The 16,592-nt window shown below is 37.5% G+C and overlaps 1 long non-coding RNA gene across 1 annotated transcript in view; it reads left to right on the top strand.

The window, feature by feature from the left end:
- The window catches only part of LOC105663161 (uncharacterized), a 62,015-nt gene that overhangs the window by 11,511 nt on the left and 33,912 nt on the right, over positions 1 to 16,592 (top strand). The window lies entirely within an intron of this gene.

Below are 16,592 nucleotides of genomic sequence, written 5' to 3'. Positions count from 1 at the left end.
ATAAAGAGAACTCAAAATTTTAACAAAATAATTAGGCATATCGCCTTCGGCTCTGACAAAATAGCGCAAAATAATGTTCATTGTTCGTCTTTTTAAGTAAACGCAAATGTTCTTGATTAAACGCAACGAAAAGAAAACTTACATTGTTAATTAATGAAAAGAAAAGAAAATTGAAATTGTCCATCGTCAACAAAACTGAAATTGTCCATAGTTCTTAACCATAATTAAACGCAAAGAGTTTGTTACAGAAGAGAAATTAAAGTATTTGTTCAGTCTTCAACACAAAACGAAACTGTTCACTTTTTTTTTTAACGCAAAAGAGTAAAATAAAACACTTAACTGTCTGCCGTAGAAAATAACGGAAAATAAAAAATGTTTAATGTTATACCGCGAAAGAAAATAAACGTCACACAGTCACAAACACCTTATCACTAACATATATAACTATTCTTATTCGAAGAAAGCGTCTATCGCGCGCTCAGTTAAACATAATAACCCCAAGGAGTCTTGAGGGTCCATGGCAGGGATCTCGATGACCAGGTCCTCCACCTCCGGGATCACCTCCCACGACATATCCGCCTCCGCTCGTATAGGTGATTGTGGATACTCGTCGCCCGGGGGATGCTCCGCTGCTTTCCTCCGTACGGGGCGACTCGCACCGACACCCCCCAACGGAGTTTGGGTTCGTTGGTCCTTTCTTGAGGCCCTAGCTTGGACCCCGGTTCCTTGGCGGTACTTCCCGCCCTGAGGGGATCTCCAGCTTCCTGCCTCGATGGTCCGGAGAGTGGATGGAGCTGCGGGTGGATGGTCCAGGTCCATTCCAGTTTGTGTGGGTCGCGATATCATCGTCCACTTCGCATATGCTTGCTCCTCATGTCAGACATTGCGTACAATTGGTTCTGTGGTGATTGATGACGATGTAATTAAATATGACGTATAATAATTGTTGGAACATTAAACGCAGTATAATATGAATGCACAAAAATATATTTTAGAAAATAATTAATACATGTGGAAATAATACGTGGTTTCGTGACGCGTGCTCGCAGAGGACTGGTTACATACGCACAAAGATCGGTATCGCGATGTTAGCAGCGACACCCATTGTTCGTCAGTCGGACTCTACTTTATCGACTATCAATAATAACTGTTGAATACTTATGTTAGATCATTATAATTCCATACTTCTGTGATTATGTGGACAAAGACTCCAAAATTTTGCTTCGCTTGTTCGTTCATGAACTTGTGTTAGACGTTCTAACGTGTCTTACCGGGCGCTTCTGTTTATATACCTTCATTTATCCTTCAGGAGGAGCTTTTCCGGAATCTTCAAGCCCTCTTTGTCACATTCCATTGTCGTTTCTTCTTGGTTCCTCCTCGTCGCTCCCACTTTCCTCATTATCTATAGGATATCCTGTTTCTTTGAGAATTTCCTTTGTTTGGTTATCTATTCTTCTCCTTTTACGAGGCGCCTTATCTGCATATGTTTCAATCAAGGATTTTTGGATCGAGGTTTGCACGTCTGTCATTCGATATCTCCTTGGAAGACCTAGTGCTTTGTCATGAATTGCAGTACTAATGGCTGCATAGTATAAGTCGGGATAATTTCTGTGATTTAACTCGTCAGCACGCTCCAACGTTATTAGCTTAGTAAATGGAAATTTGTCACCATGCAATTCCCTTAGCTCTTTTAATTTGTTCAACATTTCTTTAGCTTGACTCGCCACAGGAGCCAGTTCTAGAGATCGATTATGTGAGGCTATAAAGGCCTCCATCATTAGAATGGATTTCAGGCCAAAATTGATAAGGACCATTTTGACTTGATCTATGATGGCCTTGTAGAGAGGGCTTATTTCTTCAGGGGGGTTCATGACCCAGGTTAGAAAAATATTTTTGAACATTGTACGTGGTTTGATCCAGTCTTGCCACTCGATACAAGCCCCAATGAGTGAATCTTTACCTCACTAGCGCTGTTAAAATCTGAACCTAGGTTCCAGAGTCGTTACACGTTATGCCAGCGGCACCTGTGTACTCAGTGACATGTCTACGACTTACGAACCGGGCATTCAGCCTTACATCCTACAGTCGACCGTAGAACCGGCCAATCGCAGACGACGACATACCACTGACCCCATTCCACAGGGGATATCTCACACTGCCTACCATGAAACCCCGATAATGGGGACCAGACCGGAGCGAACTAGCCCTCCTCGGAGGGTACTAGGCGCCGAACCGCTCCGCCTGGCTGGGCCACCCTTGGAGGCAAGGGCTCCCACCTAACAGCTAGAAAGCACCAGACCCGTAGGTCCACATCATGAGAAACCGGCAGAAGCGCGGCATTCGTTCGATGTAATGCCCCTCGCCCACGCGCAGGGCTAATCCTATAGCGTCTGCATGCTGGCGTTGTTGAACTTTAGATTCAAATAAGGCAAGTGAAATCCTATAGAATTGGATGACGTTGCCTCTTACAGGAATATTTCTCAAATCAATCATAGAAAGGAAAACTGAGACAGATCCAAACCCTACGCTTCTATTTGTAGTACATAATGTTATAGGGTGTGTATGGACTCAAGTCGCTCAGCGGCGGTCTGTTCATTCTTTACTCCAGGAAGGAGTTTCTCGCGCAACGCTTTTAATAACTCAGCGTATATAATAACGCCTCGATCTCGACGCATCTCATCTACTCGTTTCCTTTGAAAGGTTCTTCGAGCCGGAGAGCTCCGTGGTGGTCTAGCGGTTGGCTGTTGTTCGCCAATGTCGCGAGCCAAGATTGGCATCGCTTCATCACTCGTTGGTGCTTTTACCGCATTCATAACTGCATTGGTATGTTTAAGGAATCGCTTAGACATTTTAGTCGTTCCTAGGCTGCAATCAGTACCTATAAAAGTGAGTCGCCTTCGAGTGATATTGTTCCGAGATATTGTTCCGTCGGGATGTTTCCTATTGATGCCTTCAGAAAGTCGCTGTACTGATTCATTCCTTCTAATTTGCGTCATAGCTGTGGTCCGTACTGGTCGCTTGGACAGTTCTGTATTTGGCTGTCACAATGGTCGGTGATGTAGGTAGCTTTTGATTTCTACTGAGGTTACCAAATTCCATTTGGTGTAGAAAATCTTCAATGATGGTAACTTCTCATAATATAAGCCCGTATTTTGTTTGAATATTCCACCACATTTGTGTGTCTAATTCCACCCCGGCAGTAAATGCTGCGAGTAGCAATAGTATCGCGATTGGCCGAATTTTCTCGAGTCAGCCGGTCACGGGTTATTCGCTAGTACTATCCTAGCAAGGATACGGAACAGGCTGGTTGTAGAGTCACGGTAGTTTTGTCCAGAGAAAAATTATACACTGTAGCGGTAACAATATATTTTAATAAACAGTTAACAATCACACTCACGACGGTACTAGACGACGATAAATTAACTATATTTCGTAGTTAACACCAATACATAACAATTTGGTCCACAACAGTTGAAATCTCGGAAGAAGAATACTGTGAACAATTCGACTCCTTACAAGATTAACACGGTTCTGATTTCAAAATCGAAAACAGTAACGGATCGTACTTTGATCCGGTCGATGGTGTGGCGGTAGATTTGATCCTGTATGGAAGGGATTAGTGCATGCATGGTGCAGTTGACGTTTCGTAGGATTGTAATAAGGCTCGGAAATGCCACGGTTCTATGTCGTTTAGGAACAGCTGGGTTTCCGGTAAAGTGTTTATTTTTCATCAAGTTTGATAGAACGTCTTCCGCACCAAGTTGGAGTCATGATCAATGAAGAGGCTTCTTTTATACTGAAAATTTTCTGGGTTGATAGTCCAGTGGTGGAGGTGTTCCAGAAACGGTAGATTTTCCAGGCAGGAACACAAGAGCAGAGTCATGTACGAGTCATAAAAGGAAATCGTATATTTGCGGTAATATGTTTTTTCGGACTTTCGAGTAGGTTGTCAATGGTCTGACCTTGATAGGCTAGTCCTGAATTTTGATACTGACAGTTACGCGACAAGGGTTAGAAAGTTGTGAGAGTTTAGAAAAGTTATGGGGATGCTTTAGGTAAATTTGAGAAAGCAGGAAAAGTTTCAGAACATCAAAATCTAAAGATTACTCGACATCCTGAAAACCGGGTCAAAGTTTGGGAGTACAATAACCCTGACACGCATGCTACCTTTTCACACGACATGTCGCTAATGTTACGTGCGGGAGTCGCGCGTATAAAACCGCGAGATGTATGCCCTAACAAAATCAATTGTCAACGGGACTTGATGTTTTGTGGATCCGGAGATACGCTAGTTCCATACGGGCCCTTTCATAAGATCGCAAGGTTTATGGGATATGAAGAAGACAATAAAAGAAATGTAATTCATAAATAATTAAAATATATAAAAGGTTATATTTTATAAAATATGAAATGATTCGAATGGTAGCGTGTGCAATATAATATGAGTTACAAAGGTTAAATTCTGAACAGAACAAAAATATTGTTAAAACCGGAGATACGCAAGTAGAAGGTTTGAAGGACAAGCAATCTTTCAAATACAAAATAAGAAGATAATCCAGTAAGGGAGATCCCAAAGTTAAATATTAACTACTGGATATACTTGCCGGAAATATTCATAAAATAACTGGAAAAGTAAAGGAAACAACTCGCCCAAATGTCTGTACTTGAATAAATTTAGAAATAATCAACTCCCTTATAAAATGTGAAATATCAACTATGCCTGGTTCGTGGAGGAAGAAACACACACACATTTAAGCACTCCACCAATGAGAATTTTGAAACCTGACCTATTGCGAAATTCAAATAAACTATAAAAATGAAATTATACTTTAAAATTAAAAATGAAATATAATTGAGTGGAAAAATAAAATAAAATAATAAGTTGAATTGAAAATTTATCGTGATTATTTAACGTGATTATTTAACGAAAATTTAACGCCAAAGTTTAACGTGAAGATAGAGTCTTTGCCCGAATTTGGCACTTTCACAAATTCTAAACCAAACTCGTCTCTAAACCGCTTCACGGACTCTCAACACGCACCTCGCAATTATACACCGAAGAGTGTCGCAACTTGGACCTCTCGGAGAAGACCACAGTGGGTCTAGTCCGGAATTGTTTACGTTGCATTGAGATGCGCTTAACGAATTAAGCTGCGAGGCCAATGCGTAAGGGACCGTGATTTGTTAATTAGTTGGTAGTGGGTGCATGTGCGTTCCTCCCTTGACCAGTTCTTATCTTTCTCTCTTTATATAGTTCTTTCCTCTACTCTTGAGTTATGGACTGTTAATTAACTATTGAATAATTTTTACATACATAACCGGCGAAGTATAACATGTTAATCTGCATATATTATGAAAATTTGGAATCAAACAATATCTATTTCGTTTTTACAATTATTAAAATTAATTGCGCTCGGTACCGTAACTATTGTAGGACTGATTGGCGTATGAGTATTTGCAATACCGGTATAACGCAAGTCTCTATTGTTATTTTATGGACAATTCATATAATATTGTAATGTTATGAGGACAATTTCTATTGTACTTCTATATTGCATCGCGGGTCCGCGAAGAACATTCCAGAATGCTTGGTGTTATCGGACCACACGAGCGCGACTTCCAATTAGGCTTGGTGGTTCGGAGAAGTAAAATGACCTAAGAATTTGGCCATGGGACCACGTTGATTTCAAGGAAGGAATGTGTTATATTAACAATCGTAGTTTAGTCGCCAGAAGATAATCTATCTAATAAATATTAAAGACTGTTACTGCGTACGATCAAGGTGTTCTCAGAATGCAATATGCATCATCTATACACATCCGGTCAGTGAGAAATTACAAAGGAAATTTTGAAAAATATTCCTGTTCGGAACGTAACATTAACAAGTTCATAGGTGTCTAGTAAGAATTTTGTTACATTCCCATTTCATACATGTTATTACAATTATTCACTTTTTCTTAAATATTTAAGAAAGCGTAGTTTACTTTTTATATAAAAGAAAGAAATATTACAATGTTATGAAGCTTGTGGAATTTTCTTAACTTCAGAAAATAAGAACGTATAATAGTTAATTTTTATACTATTTCCTAATATTATTATACTAATATTCCTAGTATTATTATACTATTTCCTAATATTAACTGTGTACAATGTACAAGTTTAGTGAAAGTTCATTTGGATATTATTGATGGGATTGTAGAGTAATAAACATAGAGTCTTATCTGAAAAATATATAAACGTTTATTGAAATACACATATAACAAATTTAACGGACTTAACAGAAATTCTAATCACACACAATATTTACTTGCTCGGTCTCTTTCTTACGCTTCGATTTATACTGACTAAACTGACTGATGTTGACCTGTTTATATACAATTTAGGTATCTAGAATGTTCGAGACGTTATGATAGGGACAAAGGAAATTTTGAATATCCTGAACAATTATAGAACTTTTATTTTTTTAACTAGTGCTGTTGGATAATGAACACACATTATTTAACACTAGAAAATACAACAAATTTGTCGATTACTGCTTACCAATATTTTTGAATTTATGAAAATGCAAGTCCTTAAATATTTCGCAGCAACAAAAAATGTTCCTGTCTCCCCTTTCAAAGGGGGGCTGATATAGTGATTTGGATAATGAAACCTTGTAGAAGTGATGCATATGCATTCAATAACTGCATTTTTTATTATGAAAAGGCATAATTTTTACACAGTTGGATTCCTTTCATCAATGTATGAAATAAATTTGCTACATTATGTTGATACGAGGAATGTGAAAATAGCTTAATACCGGATTACTATGACTGCCAATACTTCATGGCACATTTCATCGATTTTACTGAGCTTAAAATATGTTGTCATTACTAACATTCCGCGTGACTTCTTGCTACGCATATATGTAGAACAACTGCTAGATCTTAATTTAAAAAATATATGCAAAAATATATTTTTGGCGTTTAAGTATTGACAAAGAGACATACTTGACATACCTTTGAAAAGGCATAACCTTGAAATACGTAGTCGAAGTCAAGGGCCTAAGTACATCTGTTTGACATATTCTACTATTATACATATGTATATCTGGCATATCACGCATATCATCTTTGTAATTAATATATAACTATGTTTACACAGCAGCTTAAAAATTGTAACAACAATATATTAAAGCACTAAGTGTTCCATAAAAGGAGTCATTTGATATAATTACTAAGTCCGTGTTCACTACTTCTGTGTATCTCAGAAAAGTTCAAAGTAAACACTTTCTTCTTGAAAACAGTGCCTTACATATTCTATGTAAAAAATAAAGACAAAAGTTGCCTAACATTTTTTTCTTATCACCTACTGCTTAGTAATTATATCAAACCACACATATCATGTATACTTGAATTTATTATACGCTATATAAAAATGAGTGGATATTATGTAACCGAAGAAAGACTGCAGTGTAAACGAAAAATTGCACTTCGTAGAAGATTATACATTACCGAAACCTTGGAAATATATAGAAGAATAAAACGATAATCAGAGATTTTTGGAAAATGGAACATATGAAGAAGGCGAAAAACTCGGGAACTTCATGATATACTACTGACTGAGAAGAGTTGCTGCAGAAGCTGTATATTATAGGATAGATGTTTATCAAGTTTTTAAAGAAATTTCCAATATACTAATGGCTTGTAAGAAGATAGCATAAACGTCACATCTACGAGCAGTATCAATGTTCATTCAACCTGATGTCTCAGGTAACAATACATTATTAAGATCCATGCAGAAGACGCTGTACAAGATTACGAATTATAAAACGTACTATAATTCAAAGGAAGAAACATATCGTGTGACAACCATTTCTGGGAAAGAACATTTACAAGAATCACTACATCAATTGTTCAAAAGTTATACAACACTCACTGTTATCCCTCGGACGATTATCAGCAGAGGTATCTCAAGCATAAAGTAAACGTTATCTTTTACACCATGAAAATGATATATGAAAGTTTTCATAAGTATCTTACACTTTGGATATGCTTATCATATTTCTTAGATGTAACTAGTACAAGTTCAGATAAAAACAGAAACGTAATTATTCAAAGAATAAAGAAACGCGATAAAGAACTGAAAATATTATTTTCGCATTAAGTTTACGTCAAATTTTTGTAAATATCACGACTGCAATGTGTTAAAGTTGTTACATTAAATTTAAATTAATGACAGCTTTATTTTTGAATTAATACTATTATATCGCGATTTACTGTAACTTGTCGTTAAAGCACGTAAGCACATCTTGATTTTGACTTACGATAGCAGAAAGATAGAATGAAAGCGTGTGAAGACGTATTTACACATTTGTAACGTAATACATTAAACCTTAGCACTCCAAGGTATTTTTGCAGATAACTTTAAAATTTTTTGAATTCAGATTGTTATTTCTTTATTATTAGTTACTACTATTGTTTGATGCACTATGTTGATACATATGTAATTGTAAATATTTATTTCATATTGTATTAAACCGAATAGTAAATGTGAGTCGCCTTCGAGTGCGCAGGGTTAAAAGATTACGAGCTCTACAATGACGTATCTCTTCGGTGACTTGCTTTATGGTCTGGCTAGCATGGCTCTCGACAGTAACTATTACTGTATTTGCATAATCGAAGAAATGGGGTTTCTTTCGGTGGATATAAAATCCAGGATTATTGCAGTATCTCGTGTGATAAAATTCGGGGATACACGTTAACCGAGCAGCATGATCTCGAATTATACATAGATTGCTAAGAATGTTTCATTTTTGAGTCGTCAAGAAGAACGCAAACATTATGTGGAGAAGGAACACTACACGTTCCAGCTCTTCAATATATTTCATGTAAACAATACGGAAAATTTGAAGTGTCTCCTTATGGAAGAGGAACATGCTATGATTTTTCAAAAAGCTTGGGCATAGACCAATTTTTGAAAAGCTGTCTCCAGTTTTGAGAGATAATTCCCCATGTCGGGCGACTATTTTCTGGTGGCATATACAATTTCCGAAAGGAGAGTTTATTGTCAAGGACAATGTGCGTTCAAGTTAGTTTCTGGAAGCAAACGTTAGAAAATATCGTTACGATGGAATAACACGTAATGAAGATAGACGTTGCACATAGTTAAGATGATTTGTATCTATTAGATACTCCTAATCGAAGACAAGAAATCATTAAGTGTCAAGATTTCGTTGCCGAAAAAAGTCTAATGGTAAATCAGCATCGTCTCAGAACATGAAGTCATTACTGCCACTGAAACTTAATTGCACGTGTCAATCAAATCATACAGCAAGAATGGACTGTGTGAAGATGCGGATTATCCAGTGGAAGCGTGTAAATCGCAATCTACAAATGAAGAATGATTGTTGTGTTGTTTGGAAAATGAAATATGAAAGAGATGAGATGTAAAAATCTTAGCTGATTCTATATAGCTCTGTCTGTGATTTTCGTTTGTAGCGAAAGTGATAAAAAACGGCCTAGAGCATTTTTTCAGGGACGATAAACTTTTGGAAGATCAAGAAGAGATAAGAAGACCTGTTTCGATAACTGAAATGCATTGAATGCATAACTGAATGCATTGTTGATGTTACGATATTATTTAAGAAGATCATATGGCTACGTTCCATAACTTTCACAGCAATCTATGTTCCGCGGTGCGAAATGAACAAAAACTAACTACAAATGCAAGAAGAAAGAAAAGTCAAAATCGTTATAGACCTCATCCATGAGTTTTTGTAATATTGTATTTTGTAATACCTAGCCAGACTACCAGTCGATCATATTGTAACCAATGTAATTTCGATAATTTTCTGAGATGCATTCACACAATTATTAATTGGAATATAAGCGAAATCTTTACTCGAACGAATTATTAAGAATTAATAATGAATTATAATAATTAGTAAAACGAAAAAAAAAAGTAATAATTTATAACTGAATTTCGTTTCTAGTTTAAAAATAGTAGCATTCCTATTCAGTTGTGAGAATATGTTAGATAGGAAAAGAGCAGTACTTATATTTCGTTAAATGAATCAGGGCAACAATTGTAAAAAGAATGACTTCGGTTAAAACGAGATTATTTCGTAGTCTTTAGTTATAGAAAAAAATGGATACGGTTATTTTTTACGGAATAATGCGAGTTCGTCCTTTATATCAGCAATTGACTAGCGTTGAATAATATACATTTTGGTATATTAATACCAAATAGGTAAAATAGGTATTGATTTCCAGCTTTTTTACGTGCATTAGGTCTCGAATAACTAGTAAGGTGAAGTGGGGTAAGTTCGTAAATGGGGCAAGTGCGTATAGAGGCTATTTTTGTTACAACATGACCGAAATTTCTCCATTTAGTATGTTTGTTTCCTTGTTTTGTTTCACTATATCCCGTTTTATATTTCAGTTAAGAGCACTTGTTTGCAGTATAGAATACTTGCATAATGCAGTAAAATCATTTTATAGCAGATTTGTTAATAATTCTGCTCTTGCCCCATTGCACATGAAATAAAGTTTCAAAGTATTTAACTTCAAGTCACGCTCTTACCTCATTTTCGGGGAAAGTGTACAGTAGTTGACATTTTAAACAATTTCCTATCAAAATCAAAATGTACAAGGAAAATTAAGGTCCTCGTTAATATTAATTAAATAGTAGTAATTGTACAAAACGTTCGATATCGACAGCGTTAAGTATTCACATAGCGGACTGAAATTACTTACGTTTAAATACCAACTTCACAAAAATCAGTCTGCACTTACCGCACTTCACCTTATATACAGGGTGTCCCGCAATTAGTGTAGGACCCGAAAAGGGGTGGTAGGTGGGGCGATTCTGAACAACTTTTTCCTTTGCCAAAATATTGGTTGAGGCTCCGTTTTCGAGTTATTAGCAAAAAACACTGACCAATGAGAGCGCGCATAGACCGGGTGCGCGAAAGCGTGAGCAAAAGCTTCGAATATGACGGCCGATCGTCGTCGTGAACAAATGTATCGATACTGTCGGTATAACGTCGCTACCACCCCTTTTCGGGTCCTACACTAATTGCGGGACACCCTGTATACTACATATATTTTACTAAGCGTAAAAAAATATATAGCGTGAGTTAAGTGCTTCAATATGGTAACATAGACTTGCGTAGATAAATTTCAGTATAACTTTTATATTTTGAATACGGTGAAATAGTATTATATCTTGTAAATTATTGTATTGGAGTGGCTTGCACTAACATACGTGGATAAATAATTATTTGAAATTTGAAACATATTGATGAATTGGTCCATGAACTACACTGACCTCGATCACAGATTTTTACAATGAATAATGATTATATACAGTTAACAATTGTCCATATATTTTGTATACAATGTTATTTAATGTGTTACGTATTTTATACACCTGATGTCATTATAATGCTAATGTATAGCGATTTTCATTTGTTTATACTGTTACAGTACGTCATGGATATTCGTCAGAATGCGACGCGGTAGAAATTAACGCTTATCCGCTTAGTAGTTTTAACACTAAACTTACCGACGCATTTATTTTGAAACCGGAAATAAAAAGAAGACTAATAAGTTACTAATAAAATAATATAAACTTCAAATTTTTCTTTCAACAAGAATTAATACATTTTATAATTTAAAATAAGACACTTGTGAGGCGGCCATTTAACCGCCTTGGTAATTTTAGTGTTAAAGATTTATTCAATTACCTTTATAAATAACTACTTCAACCTTTTAAAATTAAAATTATCGAAATAATAAAGAAAAGTTTTGTAAAAATCATTTTAACTTTTTTAAAATAGTATAAATTGATAGGTATTTGACTATATTAATTTCATTAAACAATAGAAATAATTTTGAACAGTTAGATGGAGAAAATAGCTTCTTGTGTGGTGACATAATGGATGTATAATTCATACTATAGTAGAATATGCAAATCGTAATATAAATATAATAACGATTTTTTTTTCACGAATAAACTTATGTGCGTAGCGAGAAGGTACTTGGAATGTTGTTTCCAACATTTTATAATCATTAAAATTTCTGAAGGTACTACTCCTCGATATCTTCGTTAATATTTCAGTACAGTCAGTAATGAAATTATGTCTTAGGTGTTTTATTAAATTTTTACAGAATTAACTTAAAATTACAAAATATATTAATAAAATACTGTATGGATGTATTAGTAGAATTACTCGGCATTGTAAAGATTTTACATGTACAGGGTTTGTCTGGAAAGTAATAGGACTGAGTCGATTTAAAAAAATTTATTGAGCCAATCGTTACAATTCTTTAAAAACTTTCAAAATAGGTTCCTTCTGTGTCGATGCAGCGCTGCTAGCGCGATTTCCAAGCATTGAAGGCGTCACGGAAGGCATTCTCCGGAATAGCCTTGAGAGCCGCGGTGCAAGCTGCTTGGATCCCCTCTGTCGTCTCAAAATGCTTGCCTTTCATCGGCCTTTTCAGGCGACGAAACAAAAAGAAGTCCGGGGGGGGGGGGGGGGGGGGGGCACATCTGGGCTGTAGGGCGGCTGCGGGAGCGTTGGGATGCTGGCCTTGGTCAGGTAGCTGTTCACAAGAAAGGCGGTGTGAGCCGGGGCGTTGTCGTGGTGCAGCTTCCAGTCGGCTGCGATGTCTTGTCGGACCCGATTGACCCTTCGTTTGAGTCTCTTGAGCACTTCCACGTAAAACTTAGCGTTGACGGTTTGTCCAGGAGGAACAAATTCATGGTGGACGATGCCTTTCATGTCAAAAAAGACAATGAGCATCGTTTTCACTTTGGATTTGCTCATTCTTCCCTTTTTTGGGCGAGGAGACGCCGGTGTGTGCCACTCGGAAGATTGCCTCTTTGTCTCGGGATCATACTCAAAGATCCATGACTCGTCACCTGTGATTACGTTATTCAAAAATTGGGGGTCACTTTCACACATATTCAAATTTTCTTGGCACACTTCCACTCGCCGCAATTTCTGGTCGTCAGTGAGCAAAGGTTTTGGGACCATCTTCGCGCACACCTGGCGCATGTTCAAATGCTCCGTCACAATGTCATGAACCACAGATTTTGGTAAATTTAACATCTGTGCAATTAAACGAATACTTAGTCGACGGTCTGAGTTCAAAACTTTGCGCACACGAGTCACTTTGTCGGTGTTTGTCGAAGTCGAAGGTCTTCCAGCACGGTCTTCATCGGCGACCTCTTCCCGGCCCTCCGAAAAGGCCTTGTGCCACCGAAACACACCACTTCTTGCTGAAGCATCATCTGGGTAAGCCTGCTTGATCATATCAAGCGTCTCTGTCGCAGATTTTCACACAGAATTTAATCGCGTACCTCTGCTCTAACGAACGCTGCATTTTCGGCTTGCACCACTCACAGAAACACGTCGCGCGAAAAAGCCTGTCCTGACTCTCCAGGTGCTCGGAGAAAAATGACCGGCCGCTCGTTCGTTAGCTAGGAACGCCCTCTACCGGATCCAGTCGGTGCGCGCACGCTCCGAATTACAGTCGCGGCGGAAGAAAATCAGTCCTATTACTTTCCGGACAAACCCTGTATATGCAGAGAATTTTTTTGTTCAAATTCATACTTAATCTTCTGCATCGCGTTATACATGTGCATTTAGAAAATTAATGCAACTGTAATTTTAATATCTATGTTGAACTATGCCAGATCATTTGTTTGTAGTATGGGATGAGGACGCGTACAGGGAAAATAGAGATTTCAATTTTCCACCTTTAACTTTTCCGTGTTTTATTAACAGAGGTGGTCTTCGACCATTCGCTTTGGCTAACAGTGATGAACTGATGATCTTTCATATCAAAACACTCACCCCTACGCACCCTGATGCATTCTCCCTTGGAATCATTCTTTCTTCTTCCAAACCGAACCGCTTTCACTGTAAAGCAATCATTCAACGATACACGCATATTTCTCAGGCATTCCTCGAACTCGGACACCCAACGCGACATTCGGGACACCACGATTGTCCCGTCCGCAGTGTCTACGTGTCACACACCACGATTGTCCCGTCCGCAGTGTCCACAAAGTTCGCACCATACCAATTTATTTTTTCGAAAACTAAATGAAATTTTCGACCCCCATAAACGTACACACACGCACCACGATTGTCCCGGCCGCAGTGTCCACAGAAAACACAATTCACAGGAAACACATTCACAGCAAACGTTCAAAATATCCACCATTCTCTTCTAAGCATAATTGTATTCTTAGAAGTAGACTTTGTCGCATTTTTTCGAAGTTCGTCATAACATTTTTTACGATTACCGCGGAAAACTCGATTCGCTGTTCTAATTCTTCTATTGAATTTACATGGGTTGAATATGTTATAGTTTTCATGTGTCCCCAGAAATGAAAATCCATTGGGTTTAAATCTGGGGACCGTGCAGGCCCTGGTATAGGTGCTCCTCTTCCGATCCATCTGTTCTGGAAGTGTGTTGATAGGTGCTCACGTACACTAATTGTAGAGTGTGGAGGTGCGCCGTCTTGCATGTACCACATGTTATTCCCTATTTCCAACGGTACATCTTCTAGTAGTGCGAATAATCAATTTTTTAAAAAGTCCAGGTATCCTTCACCTGTCCTGTCCATCTGTTGGGCAGAACAATAGGACCAATCAGGTCATTACCCAAAATGCCTGCCCAAATATTTAATGAAAATTGACGTTGCGTATTAATCGCTAACGTCGCGTGCGGATTCTCCTCATTCCAGACATAGCTATTGTGGAAATTAAATATTTTATGTCTGTTGAAGCTCGCATCATCTGTAAATAATATTCGTGAAAGGAAGGATTCATCAGTCCGTATTTTCTCTTCCATCCACGAACAAAAGTTTCTTCTTCTTTCATGGTCACCCTCTTCTAATGCCTGCACTCGTTGATAGTGGTATGGGTGCAGCTCGTTATCCTTCAAAATTTGCCATACGATGCTCTTGCTGACACCCTCTTCGGCTGCAATCCGTCGTGTACTAGTGGTCGGGTCGTCAACAATACGGCGCATTACCCTTTCTTCTAAATCCAGATTTTGTTGTAATCGTCCTCTGCTTCGTGTGGGTTTCGTCATGCCAGTCGTTCATAATCTTTGGTGCACTCGTAAAAACGTTTTTCGATCTGGCAGACGTTTGTTGGGGAAGCGCTCTGCATACATTTGGCGGGTGCAAACGGTATTTCTTTTTGCTTCCCCATAGCATAAATGAATTTCAGCCAATTCTTCAACACGTTGTGTTTGGCCTTATCTTAATCAGAAAAATGTAAAAAATTTATTAGTCGAAGCTTGATAACGAAAACGTCAAATCTAAAAATGTTTGTACTTGCATTAGTATTGTCACGTCATTATAAGATTGATGCGTGATTTTCAATAAGTATACCGTGACATTCGCCTTAAGAGGGAAAAAGCTCCACAAGGAGCAATATGACGTTTTATTTGATTATCGCAAGATGTTTTGCTGCCGGTTTCAATTTATATGCGGCTTGAGGAAGCTGGAAAAAGCACCAGCAGGATGTAGACTCTACTCCCAAACTCGTCGTTTCCTATGACTATTACGTAATCTGGTAATCTATGCTTCGAGTCAAGTCATTTTTTTTCTTAAGATAAATTGGGCAGACTGTAGAATCCAATGCTGAATATTTCATCTGATCCTTTTGTTTACAAACTCCGGAGTCGTGATCACTGCCGCAATGCCTGCAAGCAGGAGCAGCTGCTGTGCAGTTTTTCGCTGAGTGATTAAGCTTCATACACTTATAACATTGTAGTACCTTAATTTAGTCCTCAATTCTACAAAATTCGTAGTTAATGTTTGCCGTACCACGGTAATTTATTTTTAATTTGAGGTGTAATCTCCAGTATTACATTCTTGTATTTTTTATCTCTATTCATGGTTTCTACTATCTATTGCTTCTGCTATTACCTTTCAAATGTCGGTAAATGCAACATAACAATACATAATAATGATCTGTATGAATTCAAAGGGTACAGTGAACAATGAACTAAGTAAACGTTTGTTGATATTGTTTTACTATACGAGAAAATATAATATGAACACAGTGTTTGTTCAGTCATATTTGTTCAGTTCTTGGCCAAATATTCACGTATCAAAAGCGATGTGTGCAACGGAGTATTATCGTGGTGCAGGATTCAAGAATTGTTTTTTCACACATCTGGCCGTATCCGACGAATATTTTCACGCAAACGTCTCATGACGCTCAAATAATATTTGTTGCGTGCGGCGTACGCGCGTATAAAGCCAGAAAAATATTTGCCCTAACATGATATATTGTAAACGGGTCTTAATGTTGTATGGATTCGGAGATACGCTAGTCCCATACGGGCCCTTTCATTAGATCCCGAATTCTATGGCATAATAAGGAGGCAATAAAGGAAAGTTGTAATACACAAATAATTAAAGCATATAAAAGATTATATTTTATAAAATAAATGATTCAAAGCATAGCGTGTACGATATAATATGATTTACAATGGTTAAATGTTGAACAAAGGAAAATATTATTTATGTTGATTTCTGAGATACGCAATTTTAAGGTTCGAAAGATAAGCATTTTTTCA

The sequence above is a fragment of the Megachile rotundata genome, chromosome 6, assembly GCF_050947335.1.
Source record: "Megachile rotundata isolate GNS110a chromosome 6, iyMegRotu1, whole genome shotgun sequence".
Lineage (NCBI taxonomy): Eukaryota > Metazoa > Arthropoda > Insecta > Hymenoptera > Megachilidae > Megachile > Megachile rotundata.
Note: the sequence above shows the minus strand (reverse complement) of the source record. Positions and strands in the feature narration are given on the sequence as shown.